General features: G+C 41.1%; 1 pseudogene; it reads left to right on the top strand.

Moving 5' to 3' along the window:
• Nucleotides 1-305: 305 nt before the first annotated feature.
• Mtfr2-ps2 (mitochondrial fission regulator 2, pseudogene 2) lies at nucleotides 306-1,442 on the top strand (annotated as a pseudogene).
• The last annotated feature ends 21,755 nt before the right edge of the window (nucleotides 1,443-23,197 follow it).

Below are 23,197 nucleotides of genomic sequence, written 5' to 3'. Positions count from 1 at the left end.
TTGGGCACCAATGGAAGGAGAATCTCTTGGTCCTACCAAGGTTGGACCCCCAATGTAGGGGAATGTGCGGGAGCGGGGGATGGGAGGGTGAATAGGGAGGGGAACACCCTTATAGAAGAAGAGGAGGGGGATGGGATAGGCGGCTTATGTCCAGAAAACCGGAAAAGGGGATAACATTTGAAATGTAAATAAAAAAATATCCAATAAAAGAAAAAATCTTAGTTGGGCGAGCAGTTCCGGTACAAAGCGAGCTGGCGGCAGGGCCTTGGATCCAGAATGTTCCCAAGGCTGTTTGGCGGTGTGCAATGCAGCGGGACGGTACCAAGGAACAATGTTTTCTTGAACTTGCTTCACGAATGTCTTTCATTCTGAATATATTAAGAAACATGCTGGGATAGTTTGGTGTTCCCGTAGAGCAGGATTTGCTGAGTTGTCAAAATAAAAACTATGGGCTAACTTGGAGTATTGTTCATGTTATTGGGAGAATGCTTCCCTTAAAGCCTTGTCAATGACCTCGTTCTGAGTTCATCCCATCTGTGAACTAACTCTAAAGAGTCTGATGATTATGAACTTACAGTTCCATCGTTTGCTGATGTTTTGTGTGTGACAAATGATGAAGAAGCGAGTTGTCTCAGATTTCGACATAGTATGTGGGAAAAGAAAGAGGGAAGGGAAAATTGCTCTCTACTTCAAAACTACCTTGGGATCCGTCGTCCCCTGCTCTAAGTGAGAACATAACAGTGGCAGACGATCTTCTCATAAGTGAAGCTGCAGTTTAAAAGATAGCCGCCTGTGAAGATGAGCTGACTTCTCTCCGGGCTCAGATCGCTGCGATTGTGGCCATGCAGGACCTGAGAGGGCGCAGAGAGACTGGTTTCATCAACTTGAGTGATGGGCCCAGCATGGAGCAAGTGTCACTGCCATTGGGCTGCTGGGCTGAGTGTGGGACCAGGCCATATTCCAAATGTGGTTCTTTCTTGTCCTTCTCCCCCCACCCCCGCCACGCAGCCCCCTATACCCCAGCACACACTTCCTCCTCAGTTTTCTCTGCAGCCTCCAAGTTCTCTTCTGGGGCAACCTGGATCTGCTAATACACATGCCATAAATAATCTGGCTACTGAAGTGAAAGCACCTCTCAGGTGTTAAGAAGACCAATGATAGCCTTCGTTCAAAAAGCCAGAGAGTGAATGATTCGGAATGATGTTCCAACTATGTTGAATGTTCTAAAGGACATGAATAAAGTCAAACTTCAGCCTGTGGAAAGGTCACCAGGTGGTAGACCCATTCAGAAGAGGAAAAGACAGAGTTCACAATGGAATCCAGTGTCTTTGATATCTAAAGCATTGAAGCAGAAGTTTGCATTTCAAGATGATTCCTTTAACAAAGAAAATAGGTCTTGGGAGTGTTCTCCATTTTCTAGTCCAGAAACGTCAAGGTTTTGATGTCACATTTCTCCCAACAGAAAGTCAGCAAGTGACCTAAGGGAAGGACTGAAAATATAAAAACAGTTATCCAGGGTAACAGAAGCAAAAGTTGTGCTCACACTTGGAAGGACAGATCCAGGCGTGGCCTGTGGTATCCTTCACTGCCTGTCAGGGAATTACCACCTCTGTTAGGGTCATCAAGCTATACCCTGGGACCAATATCTGCCCAGCCTGAGGAAGATATTTATGAATATCTGTCCCTCCTTTTGGAAGATGTGGCATTTAACTGGCTACTGAAGAGAGCTGGGTGTAGATTCCCCCACTTCATGTGAGTGCTACTGAAATACGTGGTTCAGTGATTTTCCTGAAAGTATGGCTTCCTACCGAGGCTCCTTTCAGTCCTGTGAGTTGCTGTGATACAGTTTATTTGGCCTTCAGTAACTTGTAGATTTTTTTTTTAGTGAGCAGAAGATGATCATTGTTTTTCATTAAGATAGTCATAGTTTTAGTCACCATAGGGTTGAACTTTCTAAAACTTCCTGAGGTAATAAATTATTTGATTATAAAGTACTACAAGTAAAAGTAGACCCTTGATAAATTCCATGCATACTGGCTTTGCACACACAGATGGCTTTGGTGTGTTCCCTTTGTTCTCTATAATGTTTACACCCTGTATAATTTTTGTAAGTAGATCTTATAATAAATGGATCTTTTGAAAAAATCTTAGTCATTACACACACATATACACATACATACATACATACATACACACATACACACACACATACACACATACAGAGAGAGAGAGAGAGAATATTTCTGAGATCAACTATATTGTGCAGAATACTTACGAAGTCTTCCCAAAATGTGGCACTGTATCAACTAAGTTAACATCAGCTAAGTTAAGATCTAGGAGTATCTTGCTGGACTGATGACTCAGCCATTAAAAGCTAGGCTCACAACCAAAGTGACAGGAGCTAGGGTAACACCCTTGATGGCAGTACTAGGTCTGACAAATTAAAGCACAGGAGGCCTAGTTAAACACAGACTACGGATAGGACTAAATAGCATTTCCAATGAGAGTATATCAGATAGAAAGTTTTAGAGACAGTAAAAAATACATTTTTGGGGAGGGAGAGCTAAACCTTCAGAGAGGCAGACAAGCCTAGGAAACCAGAAGAGACTGCTCTCTGTACATACATCTCGGACGGCAGAGGAAAACACCAAAGGCCATCTGGAACCCTGGTGCACTGAAGCTCCTGGAAGGGGCGGCACAGGTCTTCCTGGTTGCTGCCGCCGCAGAGAGCCCGTGGGCAGCACCCCGCGAGCAAACTTGAGCCTCGGGACCACAGGTAAGACCAACTTGTCTGTTGCAAGAAGGCTGCCTGGTGAAATCGGGACACACAGAGGCAGAATTCCTCTAGGACCGGGCATGTCCTGTGTTTACTGGAAGTCCCACACCCGCGGATCCCGGCCCGCAGCACCTCTCTGCTCCCAGACCCCGTGGGAAGGAGACCTCAACGCCTGGTCAGGTGGGCACTCCTGAGGCTGCATGAGCTCGCGGAAGGGGCGGCACAGGTCTTCCTGGTTGCTGCCGCCGCAAAGAGCCCGTGGGCAGCACCCCATGAGCGAACTTGAGCCTCGGGACCACAGGTAAGACCAACTTTTCTGCTGCAAGAAAGCTGCCTGGTGAACTCAAGACACAGGCCCACAGGAACAGCTGAAGACCTGTAGAGAGGAAAAACTACACGCCCGAAAGCAAAACACTCTATCCCCATAACTGACTGAAAGAGAGGAAAACAGGTCTACAGCACTCCTGACACACAGGCTTATAGGACAGTCTAGCCACTGTCAGAAATAGCAGAACAAAGTAACACTAGAGATAATCTGATGGCGAGAGGCAAGCGCAGGAACCCAAGCAACAGAAACCAAGACTACATGGCACCATCGGAGCCCAATTCTCCCACCAAAACAAACATGGAATGTCCAAACACACCAGAAAAGCAAGATCTAGTTTCAAAATCATATTTGATCATGATGCTGGAGGACTTCAAGAAAGACGTGTAGAACTCACTTAGGGAAACACAGGAAAACATTAATAAACAAGTAGAAGCCTACAGAGAGGAATCGTAAAAATCCCTGAAAGAATCACAAAAATCCCCGAAAGAATTCCAGGAAAACACAATCAAACAGTTGAAGGAATTAAAAATGGAAATAGAAGCAATCAAGAAAGAACACATGGAAACAACCCTGGATATAGAAAACCAAAAGAAGAGACAGGGAGCTGTAGATACAAGCTTCACCAACAGAATACAAGAGATGGAAGAGAGAATCTAAGGAGCAGAAGATTCCATAGAAATCATTGACTCAACTGTCAAAGATAATGTAAAGCGGAAAAAGCTACTGGTCCAAAACATACAGGAAATCCAGGACTCAATGAGAAGATCAAACCTAAGGATAATAGGTATAGAAGAGAGTGAAGACTCCCAGCTCAAAGGACCAGTAAATATCTTCGACAAAATCATAGAAGAAAACTTCCCTAACCTAAAAAAAGAGATACCCATAGACATACAAGAAGCCTACAGAACTCCAAATAGATTGGACCAAAAAAGAAACACCTCCCGTCACATAATTGTCAAAACACCAAACGCACAAAATAAAGAAAGAATATTAAAAGCAGTAAGGGAAAAAGATCAAGTAACATATAAAGGCAGACCTATCAGAATCACACCAGACTTCTCGCCAGAAACTATGAAGGCCAGAAGATCCTGGACTGATGTCATACAGACCCTAAGAGAACACAAATGCCAGCCCAGGTTACTGTATCCTGCAAAACTCTCAATTAACATAGATAGAGAAACCAAGATATTCCATGACAAAACCAAATTTACACAATATCTTTCTACAAATCCAGCACTACAAAGGATAATAAATGGTAAAGCCCAACATAAGGAGGCAAGCTATACCCTAGAAGAAGCAAGAAACTAATCGTCTTGGCAACAAAACAAAGAGAGTGAAAGCACACAAACATAACTTCACATCCAAATATGAATATAACAGGAAGCAATAATCACTATTACTAAATATCTCTCAACATCAATGGCCTCAACTCCCCAATAAAAAGAAATAGATTAACAAACTGGATATGCAATGAAGACCCTGCATTCTGCTGCCTACAGGAAACACACCTCAGAGACAAAGACAGACACTACCTCAGAGTGAAAGGCTGGAAAACAACTTTCCAAGCAAATGGTCGGAAGAAGCAAGCTGGAGTTGCCATTCTAATATCAGATAAAATCAATTTTCAACTAAAAGTCATCAAAAAAGATAAGGAAGGACACTTCATATTCATCAAAGGAAAAATCCACCAAGATGAACTCTCAATCCTAAATATCTATGCCCCAAATACAAGGGCACCTACATACGTAAAAGAAACCTTACTAAAGCTCAAAACACACATTGCACCTCACACAATAATAGTGGGAGATTTCAACACCCCACTCTCATCAATGGACAGATCATGGAAACAGAAATTAAACAGAGACATAGACAGACTAAAAGAAGTCATGAGCCAAATGGACTTAACGGATATTTATAGAACATTCTATCCTAAAGCAAAAGGATATACCTTCTTCTCAGCTCCTCATGGTACTTTCTCCAAAATTGACCATATAATTGGTCAAAAAACGGGCCTCAACAGGTACAGAAAGATAGAAATAATCCCATGCGTGCTATCGGACCACCACGGCCTAAAACTGGTCTTCAATAACAATAAGGGAAGAATGCCCACATATACATGGAAATTGAACAATGCTCTACTCAATGATAACCTGGTCAAGAAGAAATAAAGAAAGAAATTAAAGACTTTTTAGAATTTAATGAAAATGAAGGTACAACATACCCAAACTTATAGGACACAATGAAAGCTGTGCTAAGAGGAAAATTCATAGCGCTGAGTGCCTGCAGAAAGAAACAGGAAAGAGCATCTGTCAGCAGCTTGACAGCACACCTAAAAGCTCTAGAACAAAAAGAAGCAAATACACCCAGGAGGAGTAGAAGGCAGGAAATAAACTCAGAGCTGAAATCAACCAAGTAGAAACAAAAAGGACCATAGAGGGGCTGGGGATTTAGCTCAGTGGTAGAGCGCTTACCTAGGAAGCGCAAGGCCCTGGGTTCGGTCCCCAGCTCCGAAAAAAAGAACCAAAAAAAAAAAAAAAAGGACCATAGAAAGAATCAACAGAACCAAAAGTTGGTTCTTTGAGAAAATCAACAAGATAGATAAACCCTTAGCCAGACTAACGAGAAGACACAGAGAGTGCGTCCAAATTAACAAAATCAGAAATGAAAAGGGAGACATAACTACAGATTCAGAGGAAATTCAAAAAATCATCAGATCTTACTATAAAAGCCTATATTCAACAAAACTTGAAAATCTGCAGGAAATGGACAATTTCCTAGACAGATACCAGGTACCGAAGTTAAATCAGGAACAGATAAACCAGTTAAACAACCCCATAACTCCTAAGGAAATAGAAGCAGTCATTAAAGGTCTCCCAACCAAAAAGAGCCCAGGTCCACACGGGTTTAGTGCAGAATTCTATCAGACCTTCATACAAGACCTCGTACCAATATTATCCAAACTATTCCACAAAATTGAAACAGATGGAGCACTCCCGAATTCCTTCTATGAAGCCACAATTACTCTTATACCTAAACCACACAAAGACACAACAAAGAAAGAGAACTTCAGACCAATTTCCCTTATGAATATCGACGCAAAAATACTCAACAAAATTCTGGCAAACTGAATTCAAGAGCACATCAAAACAATCATCCACCATGATCAAGTAGGCTTCATCCCAGGCATGCAGGGATGGTTTAATATATGGAAAACCATCAATGTGATCCATTATATAAACAAACTGAAAGAACAGAACCACATGATCATTTCATTAGATGCTGAGAAAGCATTTGACAAAATTCAACACCCCTTCATGATAAAAGTCCTGGAAAGAATAGGAATTCAAGGCCCATACCTAAACATAGTAAAAGCCATATACAGCAAACCAGTTGCTAACATTAAACTAAATGGAGAGAAACTTGAAGCAATCCCACTAAAATCTGGGACTAGACAAGGCTTCCCACTCTCTCCCTACTTATTCAATATAGTTCTTGAAGTTCTAGCCAGAGCAATCAGACAACAAAAGGAGATCAAGGGGATACAGATCAGAAAAGAAGAGGTCAAAATATCACTATTTGCAGATGATATGATAGTATATTTAAGTGATCCCAAAAGTTCCACCAGAGAACTACTAAAGCTGATAAACAACTTCAGCAAAGTGGCTGGGTATAAAATTAACTCAAATAAATCAGTAGCCTTCCTCTACACAAAAGAGAAACAAGCTGAGAGAAAAATTAGGGAAACGACACTCTTCATAATAGACCCAAATAATATAAAGTACCTCGGTGTGACTTTAACCAAGCAAGTAAAAGATCTGTACAATAAGAACTTCAAGACACTGAGGAAAGAAATTGAAGAAGACCTCGGAAGATGGAAAGATCTCCCATGCTCATGGATTGGCAGGATTAATATAGTAAAAATGGCCATTTTACCAAAAGCAATCTACAGATTCAATGCAATCCCCATCAAAATACCAATCCAATTCTTCAAAGAGTTAGACAGAACAATTTGCAAATTCATCTGGAATAACGAAAAACCCAGGATAGCTAAAGCTATCCTCAACAATAAAAGGACTTCAGGGGGAATCACTATCCCTGAACTCAAGCAGTATTACAGAGCAATAGTGATAAAAACTGCATGGTATTGGTACAGAGACAGACAGATAGACCAATGGAATAGAATTGAAGACCCAGAAATGAACCCACACACCTATGGTCACTTGATTTTTGACAAAGGAGCCAAAACCATCCAATGGAAAAAAGATAGCATTTTCAGCAAATGGTGCTGGTTCAACTGGAGGGCAACATGTAGAAGAATGCAGATCGATATATCCTTATCACCCTGTACAAAGCTTAAGTCCAAGTGGATCAAGGACCTCCACATCAAACCAGACACACTCAAACTAATAGAAGAAAAACTAGGGAAACATCTGGAACACATGGGCACTGGAAAAAATTTCCTGAACAAAACACCAATGGCTTATGTTCTAAGATCAAGAATCGACAAATGGGATCTCATAAAACTGCAAAGCTTCTGGAAGGCAAAGGACACTGTGGTTAGGACAAAACGGCAACCAACAGATTGGGAAAAGATCTTTACCAATCCTACAACAGATAGAGGCCTTATATCCAAAATATACAAAGAACTCAAGAAGTTAGACCGCAGGGAAACAAATAACCCTATTAAAAAATGGGGTTCAGAGGTAAACAAAGAATTCACAGCTGAGGAATGCCGAATGGCTGAGAAACACCTAAAGAAATGTTCAACATCTTTAGTCATAAGGGAAATGCAAATCAAAACAACCCTGAGATTTCACCTCACACCAGTGAGAATGGCTAAGATCAAAAACTCAGGGGACAGCAGATGCTGGCGAGGATGTGGAGAAAGAGGAACACTCCTCCATTGTTGGTGGGATTGCAGACTGGTAAAACCATTCTGGAAATCAGTCTGGAGGTTCCTCAGAAAATTGGACATTGAACTGCCTGAGGATCCAGCTATACCTCTCTTGGGCATATACCCAAAAGATGCCTCAACATATAAAAGAGACACGTGCTCCACTATGTTCATTGCAGCCTTATTTATAATAGCCAGAAACTGGAAAGAACCCAGATGCCCTTCAACAGAGGAATGGATACAGAAAATGTGGTACATCTACACAATGGAATATTACTCAGCTATCAAAAACAACGACTTTATGAAATTCGTAGGCAAATGGTTGGAACTGGAAAATATCATCCTGAGTGAGCTAACCCAATCACAGAAAGACATACATGGTATGCACTCATTGATAAGTGGCTATTAGCCCAAATGCTTGAATTACCCTAGATCCCTAGAACAAACGAAACTCAAGACGGATGATCAAAATGTGAATGCTTCACTCCTTCTTTAAATGAGGAAAAAGAATACCCTTGGCAGGGAAGAGAGAGGCAAAGATTAAAACAGAGACTGAAGGAACACCCATTCAGAGCCTGCCCCACATGTGGCCCATACATATACAGCCACCCAATTAGACAAGATGGATGAAGCAAAGAAGTGCAGACCGACAGGAGCCGGATGTAGATCGCTCCTGAGAGACACAGCCAGAATACAGCAAATACAGAGGCGAATGCCAGCAGCAAACCACTGAACTGAGAATAGGTCCCCTGTTGAAGGAATCAGAGAAATAACTGGAAGAGCTTGAAGGGGCTCAAGACCCCATATGTACAACAATGTCAAGCAACCAGAGCTTCCAGGGACTAAGCCACTACCTAAAGACTATACATGGACTGACCCTGGACTCTGACCCCATAGGTAGCAATGAATATCCTAGTAAGAGCACCAGTGGAAGGGGAAGCCCTGGGTCCTGTTAAGACTGAACCCCCAGTGAACTAGACTATGGGGGGGAGGGCGGCAATGGGGGGAGGGTTGGGAGGGGAACACCCATAAGGAAGGGGAGGGGGGAGGGGGATGTTTGCCCGTAAACCGGGAAAGGGAATAACACTCGAAATGTATATAAGAAATACTCAAGTTAATAAAAAAAAAGAAAGAAAAAAATACATTTTTTATCCTATATGTAAATTCAGCCAGAATAGCTGTATTTCATAAGGCACACACAACTCTGTGATCTGTGTGACCATGGCTATAGGTAACTCAAGCTAAGGGCAGGGGTTAGAACAAGCTCTCAGGCAGGGAAAAATTGTGGCTGGCAAGGTTCATGCCGCTGGTTCCCAAGAGAGGCCAAGCCCTGCAGGGAGCTGTAGGCAATAACAAAGGCCGGAGCAGCAGCCATGACTGCTCAGTAAGGCACAGCACCTGCTCCCAATGGGCAGCCAACATAGGATGCTGCGAGGAGCCTATTTGAGACTAATGGTGTGTGACAAAAATACCCAGGCAAGGCCAGCAAAAGGCTTTTCCAGGGGAAATTAGCCATCCAGCTTGGTCTAATTATTAGCTCTCTTTGGGCATCACTCCCTGCTACACCTGACCATTCAAAGGTCAAGCATTTATTATTTAGAGCAGACTTTGGACAAAATGGGTGAGAGAATTTTATTAAGTATGCTTCTGTCAAAATCGTCTTAAAGTAAATGGAAACAAAATGTATACTCCAGATGTACTTGTGTCAACATCTGCGTAAACACAACAAGATTGTGGAAGAGGGTAGTTACTAGGGCTAACTGATATTTGAAGCATGATTTTTCTAGTCTTCTCTTAAAACTGAAATTCTCATGATTATCTTCAATTCGTTGAGTCTTCACCTGGCTCTACGCACTGCCCATGAAAACTCCTAGATGCAGGGTCTGATCCCCAAGGAAATTACTCTGATTGTCTTACAACCTCAGAAACATTGCTGTGTGAAACTCTGGGCACACCATTTCTTCTCTTTCACTGTCTTTATCTCTGGCTTCTCCGATCTGCTCACTCACAAACGAGCGGGCAGGTACATTTCGAAATGAGCAACTACTATCATAATTTTCACGATAAACATTATTTATTATTATGAACATTGTAATATATTATGCTTTGTTTATGTTCATAAAATAAAAATTATAAGTTGTAATACTCACCGATTAACTCTACTCAGATTGACCTAGTGGCAGCGGCACATTCCCCACTACCTGCCCCAATGATCCGGGTTTCTGAATGAAAGACACACACACATAGCCTTATATTTTAATATGTCTTAAACAGCTTAATGGCTATGCTACTCCCAAGCCTCTGCATGGCTAACACCTCCCTCCAACATTCCTGAGTTATTATTTACCTAGATCTATATTCCATCTATATTGCCCCAGACCCCAGGGGTAGGAGGCTGTACTGGGGCTGCCGTTCCCCAGCTCTTATATGATTGTCATGCTCTCCCTTCTGTACCTCTCGGGCCTGGTCTTTACTCCTTTTCCAGTGTGGCAGCCCTATCTTCTTCCTCCTCTCTTGGTCCCTTGCCCAGAAATCCTATAGTCTCGCCTATGTCTCCTTGCCCAGCCTTTGGCCACTGGCAAGTTTATTTACCAATCAAAACCAACTGGGGGCAGGAACCCTCAAGGTCTTACATGTGGATTCTCATGTAATTTGGGGACCCAATTAAAATAATACAAGCGTTAGACCAAATCCACAGCATTTCCCCCTTTTTGTAAATGTTATAATGCAACATTACAACAATGTAAAAAGTTATAACTAATTCTGTACCACTTTAACAGCTTCAGGATCTGCGTGGCCATCTTATCAGTTCTTCCACAACTGTGTGCATGCCTTTCGAATGCTCGAAAAGCCATGTATGGTTAGTTATTCGTCTTTACACGCCAGTTGTAGATCATTTTATCACATAGAAGTTTCTGCTGGGTAGTATTACCTCAGATAATTTTTATCCAGAAACAGCATGCAGAGTTTTAAGCACCACTACGTACAACTCCTACTCTAGAAAATTTAGAAAAGAAAAATATCACAACTGAGCAATTTAGTTGGAGGAAGTCTGCTGCATTATGTACCCCAAATCCAACCATGGAAGATGTTTTGAGGAAGGGACGACATAAACAAGACACACAGAGCAATGGCTACAGCCACTGTTATTAAAATAGCCTTATTCACCACGGCGCTCATAGAGGACTGCCTCAGAAAGCAGCATTTACTTCTGCCTACTGTTTCAGGACAGGCAAGGCATGTGATGCATTGGCTTAAAAAAAACTGTAAAATACAGATACTAAAATTCCCTCCCTGTACCAGAAAGATTGCCTGGTCTATGTGCTGCTTCTCTAGGGTTATATGGAACACTTTCTGTGGAGCAGGAGAAATCACTCCTTCTCGCTAGGATTGAGAGAGTACGGCAAAATCATTTAAATAACCTCAAAAACAATTGGTAAGCCTGTACTGAGGAATTCAATAAATGCTAGCTGCTAAAACAGCCATCACACAAAGGAGATTTCCCAAACAATAATGGAATTTTAAAGTCATCCACAACAAGGATTAGTAACCAAACTGGCCTCACCAACACTGCAGGGGATTCATAGAACATAGAAATTTCAGCTTCCAAACCAGAAAAGGCCCAGACAAACCAGAATAAGTTACCCATTAAAAAAAAAGCAACAATATATTTAGCCACAAGAAACTCCCAGAAGTCAATGAATTTTACTTCCTCTCTCCAATGGCTTCCAATATTAGTAACAGCATCTGGCTGAACATGGCAAGTTCTTGAAACTAAATAGCAAGTCAGTTGATGAACGGGTGGACAGAACTCTTCTTGGCATTAATGTGCAGATCTGTATGAAACCCGAAATTGTCCAGCTGGAGCAGAAACTAGAATAGTGCCTGTGGCTTGTGGCCTTTAAATAACAGCACTGGTTGGCTCAACATAGATTCTTTCATTCATATTCTTTCTGTCCTCCTCCTCTTCTTCCTCCTCCCTCCCTCCCTCCCTTCCTGCATCCCTTTAGTCTCTAACCAAAAGAAAACTTCCCTCTGATTTAATTACTGCAGGACTCTTCCTTCACTATTTATAAGTCATAAACAGAATTGTGCTTTCTCCATGTGTCTTTATTGTGTAATCTATACCTTAGTACTTAGAGAAATGAGATGAGAAATAGTTTTGGTCCTGGTTTTAATTAAACCAAGTGTTTATGACTTCCTCAACAGCTCCCTCTTTGCATAGCCTAGAGCAAGAACTCAGCAGGACAGCGGCTGTCAAATCATCGATGAACACACAGAATTTGCATGGTGGTCCTAAAACTAGCAAGTTACCATCTTACTCTAAGTTTTCTTGCCGTGAAGCACTAAAATTAATTTTATCGGGCAAGTACTTTTGTGAGTCCCATGAACCACAGAAGTATTGTTGTGTCCACATTTATTTAAAATGCTGAGAGAGAAAAGCTAGAACAACAGACTAGCGGTTCCTAAACTGGATGCTTCTGTCTCTTTTCCATGCCATCTGTTTCTAAATGGTTTTGGGGTGACTCCATCTCTTCTCTGTCAGAGGCCCTTTCAAACGAGTGTCCAAATAGAAAGACTCCTTTATCGGGTCCAGTCAGCATCTTCAGCTTTGTTCTTATGACCTGACAAAAGTTTATAGCAGACAATTTCTTTATTGGGTCATTAAAAACGAACTTATTAAGTGAACAGTGGTGGTGGGTTGGAAGGACATTGGCTTTCAGGTGAAGTGTGAAATGTGAATTGTGACAATTCACAAGGAAACAATGAAACCCAAAGTTAGCCTCCCCTTTTAGGTAGACAGCAATCATGGAGGGCACAGGGAATGTGACAAAGAGCATGCACTCATCCAGATGTGACATAGAGCTTATAATCTACTCTGTGCATGGCACTGTCTAAAGAGCTGTTCCTGTCCCTTCACCTTGCTTTTCTGGAATACAGTGGTACAAAGTGGCTTGCCTAGGCCCAGATTCCTATTAGGCCTTCCACCTCTCTTTCATGTCTCCTCTGCCCCCTGTGTTAAATGGCAGCTGGGTTTTAAACAAGTACAACTGGGAGGTGGGTAGTTAAATTGTGTTATTCAAATTAAGAAGTAATTGTGGACCAAATAAGCCAGTGGAGTCACTGTGGGATAGTAATGTCACAAATGCGGGAGGAGATTTCAGTAAACGTGTGATTTCAACAGAAAAGGTAGATGAAAATTAAGTAGTTATCTGTGAGCACTCGGGCAAGGAGCTCAAGAAAATGCGCAGAGACTTTGACCCCAGAAAAATTATTGGATAATGGTGTAGTCCATACAAGTAAATCATTTCCCCTTTCAAAACCTGTTTCTTCACTTATAAGTTACAGACTCCTCCTCTGAAAACATTATGATAGTTAAGGTAGAGTAAGCAGGTGAAGAGAAAACAAAACAACTGCAAACCAGGAACCTCCGGGAACAGGGACTGACCTAGACAGCTGAAAAGCCTACCTACCTCAGATGACTCTGAAGACACTACTGTGGGAACAGACAACAACTTTCCCAGGTCAGCCTAAGCAGATGGCTATCCACTGGGGTCAGCACCTCCACTCAGCTAGACCTAGAGGAAGGGTGCTAGTGTCTGCCATTTCTGAAGAAATGGCTGTGACAAACTGACATCATCAAACTGGTCTGAAAAGACAGACAGACAGACAGACAGAAAAGGGAGGGAGGGAGGGAGGGAAGGAAGGAGGGAGGGAAGGAAGGAAGGAAGGAAGGGAGGGAGGGAGGGAGGGAGGGAGGGAGGGAGGGAGGGAGAGGAAGGAAGGAAGGGGAGGGAAGGGAAAGGAAAGGAAAGGGAAGAAGGAAGGAAGGAAGGAAAGAAGGAAGGAGAAGGGAAGGGAAAGGAAAGGAAAGGAAAAGAAAAGAAAAGAAAAGAAAAGAAAAGAAAAGAAAAGAAAAGAAAAGAAAAGAAAGAAAACCTCTACTCATTTTAACCATGGTGTCCAACAGTTTTATTTTCAATTATCAGGTAAACCCTTCTAAACAATTTATTTGAGTACTAAGATCTACCCAAAGAGAAGTTGTTACAAAGAGGGGAAAAAATAACTTAACTCTGTCCTTTCCTGTACAGTTGTAGCCTAAGGTTCTTAAGTTTGCTGGCAGAATGAAACTGAGATAAACCTGCCCCCTTCAAAACATAGATTCTCCAACCTGGAACAACATCAAGCCCTCGTTTTCCATGCAATTTTACTGTGGAAATTGTTGCTCTAATACACCCAGGTCTTTTTCCTGCTTCAGGTAACCAAAGACATGAATTGAAAATTACTATGAAAATTCCAATATTATGGACAGGTAGGAGACACAAGTGTTTCCTGTGACATATCCATCATCTTGATTGGCTGCCTAAATTTACCAAGAAATTTTGAGAACATCCCATTAACTTGAAATCTATATGCCAATGAACATAGAAAATCTATACTAAAAAAGTTTCCTTCACTTTTATTTGCTATTTTCCATTAGTGAGAAGTGTTTTGAATTTGGAAACCAAATTGCTGTGGGCTAAAATAAGGATAATATTTGTGTGTTATTACTAACCGCTTAAATCTAGTAATTTCAATCAACAATTTTCTTAATGGTGCCTGTTGCAAAATTCATGAAGGAAAAGAGGCCTCACAAAACAATGAGCATTGTAGAAGTGCTAAGTACTAGAGATAGAATATCCATGGGAATGGCTACTCTTCTAGTCTAATGTAAAACCCAGAATTCGATTCTTATTTTAAAGATTTGTTTTTAATGTTTGTAACTATTAGTATGCATGTGTGTCTATGTAAAGGTACTGGAATATGGGTGCAGGTCCCCACACAGACGAGTGACCTCAGATTTCTTTGAAGCTGGAATTACAGGCAGTTGGAAGCCACCTGATGTGAATTCTAGGAACTTAACTCAGGCCTTCTGAAAAAGTAGTACCTGTTCTTATCCGCTGAGTCAGCTCTCCGGCCCTACATGCTTTTATAAAAGTGCTCCTCCCTCAACCTGCCTTGCGCCTAATATCATATTTCTTTCACAGACAAAGAAATATCCTTAAAAGTTTAATTTCCAGAACAACTAGCCATCAAAACTATGATGCAAAAGTTGGCTGTAGTCTCCTACACGAGGACGAGATGTTGTAGTACCAGAAAGTATCCAAAGGAAGAAGGGAATAGAACAGTCCTCAACATGGCATAATAACCACACACAAACAATATTGGCATGATTACCTTGGCAGTCTGTTCAAAAAGAGAGAAATCAAAATTACTTTTGAGATTTCACCTTCCAAGTCATAATGGCCAATTTAATAAAAATGCCCAAATCAAGAAATATGAGACAAAATGTTTATTAAAATATCATTGAATTCCTTTTGGGTTGGCCATCTACAGATGATATGGTTAATATAGTCAGTAAGGATCCATTGGAGAAGACTACTTATTTTTTCCTTTCCAAGCACATAGCAATTGCAGAGAGGTTCTTGGTTAAGGGTGGGAACCCGTATTCACTTCCCTCCTCAGCGGTTGGACCCCATCAGCCTTGAACTTGTGCAGGCCTTGTGCGTGCTAGCTATCTCAGTCTCTGTGTGTACATATGTGTGTCAGTCCTGTTGTATCTGGAAGACACTACTTGCTTGGAGTCATCTGTCACCTCTGGTTCTTACGATCTTTCTGCCTCCTCTTACACATAGGTCTGTGAGCCCTAAGAGGAGGACTTCCATGTCGGTGAAGACATCCATTTAGGACTGAGTATTCCAAGACCTCTCACTCTCTGCAAATTTTCCAGTCTCTGTGTTAAGTCCCATCTACTATCAGAAGCTTCTTTGAGGATGGCTGAGTGAGGTCCTAATCTACAGCAGAATGCCACTAGTAGTCCTTTTGTTGCTATTTAATGTTAGAACAATAGTATTAGGTTTTCTCCTAGGGTTGTAGCCTGTCCAGTGTTTCATAGCCTCTTCACCAGTGTCAGTTATGAGATTCATCTCAATGAGTTGGCTTTCAACCCAACTCAATAAGTGGTTGGTTACTCCCACATTTGTGCCAATGTTGCCTCAGGATATCTCTCAAGCGGGTCACTGTTCTAGGCCACAGGGTTTGCTGCAGGGTTGATGATTCCTTTCTCCACACGCAGAGTATTTCCTAGCACCATAAACACTACTCAGTAAGGAGGAAGGCTCTAACTAGGTACCAGCTTGACTTCTCCATGTTTAATTAGATATGTAAAGTTTTGTCTTCAGCGGAAGGACCTTATTGCCTGTTCGTGGAAAGCAACCAATCACCTTAGAAACAACCTGTGATGTTTGGAGTTTCCATGGGGCCCTTTTGGCTAATTACCCAACTAAATGTAAGCCATTTCTAATCCTGTAGATTTCACTTGATGAAAAATGTCGAATTGTGGCATTGTCTCCCTCATTATTTAATGATTTTGATATATATATATATATATATATATATATATATATATATATATGGCTCCCCAAATAGTCCTTAATGTTAGTTGGCTTTCCCATAGCCCTTCTTTAACCCTCTCTTCAATCTTCCTCCCCATTTAATCCTCCTGCCTTGGTCTCTTCATAATAATGTATTCTATTTCCCCTTTCACGGTAAATCCCTCTCCTTCCCCATAGTTTTCTACTAGATACCTAACCTCTGTGTTTATACAAATTGTAGCAAATGTGATAAAGTCTTAAAAGCTAAAGTTAATATATAAGGGAAAACATATAATTGTTAGCTTTGGGGAATATGAGTTACTTCACTCATGATGATTTTTTTTAGCTCTATCCATTTGTTTAACTGCCAATTTCGTAATTTTTTTAGTAGCATGGCCAAGGATAAAACAAGAAAATAAGTTCACTTATCCCATGCTGTGCAACTAGACAATGCTCAATTCAGTTCAAATAAACCAAAGAGAAAGGACTTAATTTATTGACATTCATAATGGAAAGGACAAAGCTAATATTGGATTTGCCGGAGATCAGATAAATGCAATCAAGACGTGGTATCAGGCATCAGTCCATCTCCTCTGATGTCTACTCACGTGTCAGACTAACCCTGTACGACTCCTCCATACACACTTGTATTAGTTTGACACCCTCAGCACCCTGTCCTTTCCGCTTGAAAAACATAAGTTAAGCAAGAGATACCAATCAACCTTTGATTAGAAAACTCCAAAGGAGAAGTCTGGTGGGAAGGATGGATCCAAGGCTCCTAGGCTCACTTAACCAGCCACTACGGTCAGTTCGTCAAGCTATTACTCACTTCCATGACCATGGAGGCAAGCAATTCTCACAGTAAATCCTAAGTATCTGGGAAGATAGCAAACATCTGTTACAAGGATGGCTACTACCAGTTATAATTTGCCTGCATCTGGAGTCAACTCAAACACAATCTGCTTGTACTGATAAAATTATCTGAAGCAGGAAGAATCACCTTAAGTATGGACAGCACCTTCTGGCAGCCTAGATAAAGACATGGAGGAAGGAAACTAACTTTTACCTGCTGGCAAGTTCATCTATGCTATTGCTATGGCATTTCTTCAGGATTAGGACCATGTTCTTTGGACTTCCAACTTAGGCTGAAGACCAGCAGCTTTCCACAAATCCTCCAGGCTCTCAGAGCTGGATTGAAACTACTGAGACAGTCAGCCTCGTAGGCTAGACTGCCATCACAGTTTCAGCATCTCCAGTATTGGATAGCCATTTTTATACTACACCAACCACATCCTGTAAAAGCCAATCTACTAAATCTCCTTTTTTAAAATATGAATAATTGATAGATAGATTAGATATATACGTAGAGATAGACAGATGATAGATGATAGATACATACATACACACATATATACATACATACTTTGTCAGTTTTGTTCCTTTAGACAACCTGGCTAATAGTTACCTAGAAGAAGCCATGTGTATTAGTGGCAGAAAATGGGGAAAAAATCATACAGACAAATATAATAAACATCCACTGTGGCTTTAGCAGCTAAATAGAAAGTAAAAAGAACTTAGTCAAATTTGGGGAATTGTTGACTGAGAAGAAAAGTACAATTAAAGTATATTTAGGAAGCATGATTGATAAGACTTGGACTATTGGACTACAGGATTGTAGGTATCTAGCTTTAAACTAGGTGACACAGCCTGTGAATTTTTAGACAAAGATAAAACTGGCCAAATAGCAGAAATATGAATGCAATAGATCCAGTGCCAAAATGAGGGCATGCCTGAAATTTACTTAGCACACAGTTTCTGATCAACAGGGAAAGAGGTGAAAAGCAGGTGAGGAACTAAAAAATGCTCTATGGCTATATGAGTGTATCTGCCGAGCATTCATAGTGCCCTGGAACAAGCTATTCAGTTCTGACCAACTCTGAAGTACTCATTAGAAGGATGGAGTTCCTGCCAAACTGTCAGTCTATGCAGTGCTCTGATATGAGGTAGTACTTGAATCTGTATTAAGAAGTTCAACTGAATAGTTAAAATACATTAAACATGAAGCTAAGAAGTGCAGGCTGACAGGAACCAGATATAGATCTCTCCTGAGAGACACAGCCAGAGCATGTCAAATACAGAGGCGAATGCTAGCGGCAAACTACTGAACTGAGAATGGGACCCCTGTTGGAGGAATTAGAGAAAGGACTGAAAGAGCTGAAGGGGTTTGCAACCCATAAGAACAACAATGCCAACAACTTCCGGGTACTAAACCACTATCCAAAGACTACACATGGACTGACCCAGGGCTCCAACTGCATATGTAGCAGAGGATGGCCTTGTTGGGCACCAATGGAAAGAGAAGCCCTTGGTCCTGCCAAGATTGGACCCACAGTGTAAGAGAATGTTGTGGGGGGCAAGTAAAGGGGGGTGAATGGGGAGGGGAACAAACACCCTTATAGAAGAAGGGGAGGAGGAGAGGATAGAGGGTTATGGACAGGAAACCGGGAAAGGGAATAACATTTGAAATGGAAATAAAGAAATATCCAATTTTAAAAGTGTAAAAAAAATACATTAAACAAGCTCTCTGCCAACTAGTTCTATAAATATAAAAAATTACAATACTACATAATGTGCATAAAGTGTCCTGCATGTGGAAAGAATTCCATAAATCCAATTTCCTTCTGACCAGCACTTAGTGTTTGCTGAGGTAAATCATCAAACACTAAGCCAATTTAAAGCACAAAGGGAAGTGATTACCCAACTCATACCATATGCCAAGCCTACTGAATACACAATATTACATAACAGAGACATTTCTAACCACAAGACATTTGAGTAGTGTTTTGGACTAAATGACAAATAATAAAATGGTGGATGGGCATGGAGACACATGACTTTAAGCCCAGCACTTAGGAGACACAAGCGGGCAAATCTATGTGTTCAAGCCCATTCTGCTCTACAGAGTAAGTTCAGAACAGCCAGGATTACACAGAAGAGGCCTGTCTGGAGGAGGAGGAAGAGGAGGAGGAGGAGGAGGGTAAGGAGGAAGAGGAGGAAGAGGAGGAAAAAAGAATAGGAGGAGGGAAGGAGGGAGAAGCAGAGGAAGGGATAGAAGGATAAAGAGATGAAGGGACAATGGAGGAAGGAGGACGATGGAAGAGAGAACATTGGATAGAAAAAAATGTCTTGATAGAAATTAACAGGTAGCACCTTCTGGTCTCCACCTGCACCCTGGAGTTAACCCTGTGGCACAACTCTCCTGACTCAAATCCCACACAGAGAGACCTGGTCTCCCAGAAGTGCTGTCCCTCCTAAGTTCACAGGTGAGACCAACACTTTTGCTCCAATAACTGGCCAAGTGGGACCTGCCAGGAGACCTCAGAGCACAGAAACTACGGAGCACCCAGGGACAGGATCCTTCAGGTTTCCGTCAGTGACCAAGACCTAAAGCTGTGGCACAGCTCTCGACACGCAAATCCCACTCTGAGAGAACTGGTCTCACAGGAGTACTGACACACCTAAGATCACAGGCTCACAGACTCACACACAGAAAGGACAGGCTCCAGTCAGAGACAGCAAGACCAACAAACATCAGGGATAACCAGATGGCTAGAGGCAAGCCCAAGAACACAAGCAACAGAAACCAAGGCTACTTGATTGCAGTTTTCCCACCACAGCAAGTCCGGGATATTCCAACACACGAGAAAAGCCAGATTTGGACTTGCAATCACATTTCGTGATGCTGATAGACAACTTTAAGAAGGACATAAATAAATAACTCCCTTGAAGAAATACAGGGGAACACAAGTAAACAAGTAGAAGCCCTTAAAGAGGAAGCACAAAAATCCCTTAAAGAATTACAGGAAAACACAACCAAACAAGTGAAGAAATTGAACAGGATTCATGATCTAAAAAAGGAAATAGAAACAATAAAGAAATCACAAAGGGAGACAACCCTGGAAATAGAAAACCTAGGAAAGAGATCAGGAGTCATAAATGCAAAAATCAGCAACAAAATACAAGAGATAGAAGAAAGAATCTGAGGGGCGGAAGATATAGGAAACATGGATCCAACAGGCAAAGAAAATGCAAAGCACAAAAAGTTCCTAACCTAAAATATCCAGGAAATCCGGGACATAATGAGAAGATCAAATCTAAGGATAATAGGTATAGAAGAGAGTGAAGACTCCCAACTTAAAGGGCCAGTAATATCTTCAACAAAATTATAGAAGAAAACTTCCCTAACCTAAAGAAAGAGATGCCCATAAACATACAAGAAGCCTACATAACTCCAAATAGACTATACCAGAAAAGAAATTTCTCTTGTCACATAATAGTCAAAACACCAAATGTCCAAAACAAAAAAGGAATATTAAAAGTAGTGAAGAAAAACAGTCAAGTAACATATAAAATCAGACCTATCAAAATTACAACAGATTTTCACCAGAGACTATAAAGCCAGAATATCCTTGGCAGATGACATACAGACCCTAAGACAACACATATGCCAGCCCAGGATACTATACCCAACAAAACTCAAATAACATATATGGAGAAACAAGATATTCCATGACGAAACCAAATTTACACAATATTTTCCCACAAATCCAGCCCTACAAAGGATAATTGATGGAAAACTGCAACACAAGGAGGGAAACTACAACCTAGAAGAAGCAAGAGAGTAATCTTCTTGCAACAAACCCAAAAGAAGATACCCCCCAAAAAAATTCCACCTCTAAAAACAACAGTAACAGGAAGCAATAATCGCTTTTCCTTAATATCTCTTAACATTAATGGACTCAACCCCCCCCCAAATAAAAAATATAAACTCACCCATTCAGAGCCTGCCCCACATGTGGCCCATACATATAGAGCCACCCAATTAGACAAGATGGATGAAGCAAAGAAGTGCAGACCGACAGGAGCCGGATGTAGATTGCTCCTGAGAGATACAGCCAGAATACAGCAAATACAGAGGCGAATGCCAGCAGCAAACCACTGAACTGAGAATAGGACCCCCGTTGAAGGAATCAGAGAAAGAACTGGAAGAGCTTGAAGGGGCTCCAGACCCCATATGTACAACAATGCCAAGCAACCAGAGCTTCCAGGGACTAAGCCACTACCTAAAGACTATACATGGACTGACCCTGGACTCTGACCCCATAGGTAGCAATGAATATCCTAGTAAGAGCACCAGTGGAAGGGGAAGCCCTGGGTCCTGTTAAGACTGAACCCCCAGTGAACTAGACTAAGGGGGGGAGGGCGGCAATGGGGGGAGGGTTGGGAGGGGAACACCCATAAGGAAGGGGAGGGGGGAGGGGGATGTTTGCCTGGAAACCGGGAAAGGGAATAACACTTGAAATGTATATAAGAAATACTCAAGTTAATAAAAAAAAAAATATATATATATATATATATATATATAAACTAACAGACTGGATATATAAACAGGACCCAGCATTTTGCTGCATACCGCAAACGTACCTCAGTGACAGACACTATATCAGAGTAAAAAACGGTAAAAAAAATTTCCCAAGCAAATGGTCCCAAGAAACAAGCTGGAGTATCCAGCCATTCTAATATCAAAGAAAATCAACTTTCAACCCGAAGTTATTAAAAAGGATAAGGAAGGACACTTCATATGCATCAAAGGAAAAATCTACCAAGATGAACTCTCAATTCTGAACATCTATGCTCCAAATGCAAAGGTAACCATTCATAAAAGAAACTTTACTAAAGCTCAAAGCACATATTGCACCTCACATGATCATAATAGGAAGGTTCAACATCCCACTCTCATCAATGAACAGATCATGGAAACAGAAACTAAACAGAGACAAAGAGAAATTAACAGAAGTTATGAACCAACTTGATATAACATATTTATAGAACATTTTATCCTAAAACAAAAGAATATACCTTCTTCTCAGAACCTCATGGTACCTTCTCCAAAATTGACCATATAATCAATCACAAAACAGGCCTCAACAGATACAAGAAGATAGAAATAATCCTATGCATCCTATCAGACCACCACAGACTAAGGCAGGACTTCAGTAACAACAAAAACAGCAAAAAGCCCACATATACATGGAAGCTAAAAAAAAAACAAAAAACAAAAAAACAAAAACAAAAACAAAAAAACACATTCTACTCAGTGATAACTTGGTCAAGGAAAAAAAAACAAAGAAAAAAATCAATTGACTTTTTAGAATTTAATGAAAATGAAGGCACAACATACCAAAACTTATGGGACACAATGAAAGCTGTGCTAAGAGGAAAACTCATAGCCCTGAGTGCCTGCAGAAAGAAACAGGAGAGAGTATACACTAGGAACTTGACAGCACACCTGAAAGCTCTAGAATAAAAAGAAGTAAATACATCCAAGAAGAGTCGAAGGCAGGAAATAATCAATCTCAGAGCTGAAAGCAATCAGGTAGAAACAAAAAAGAACTATACAAAGAATCAACAAAACCAGGAGCTGGTTCTTTGAGAAAATCAACAAGATAGATAAACCCTTAGCCAGACTAACCAGAGGGCACAGAGACAGCATCTAAATTGATAAAATCAGAAATGAAAAATGAGACATAACAAGAGAAACTGAGGAAATTCAGAAAATTACCAGATCCTACCACAAAAACCTATACTCAACAAAACTAGAAAATCTGGATGAAATGGACAATGATCAAGGTAATCCACTATGTAAACAAACTCAAAGGAAAAAAAAACCACATGATCCTCTCAATAGACGCTGAGAAAGCATTTGACAAAATCCAACACCCCTT

The sequence above is a fragment of the Rattus norvegicus genome, chromosome 1 (genome assembly GCF_021556685.1).
Source record: "Rattus norvegicus strain SHRSP/BbbUtx chromosome 1, alternate assembly SHRSP_T2T, whole genome shotgun sequence".
NCBI lineage: Eukaryota > Metazoa > Chordata > Mammalia > Rodentia > Muridae > Rattus > Rattus norvegicus.
This window is presented reverse-complemented; position numbering and strand designations above follow the sequence as displayed.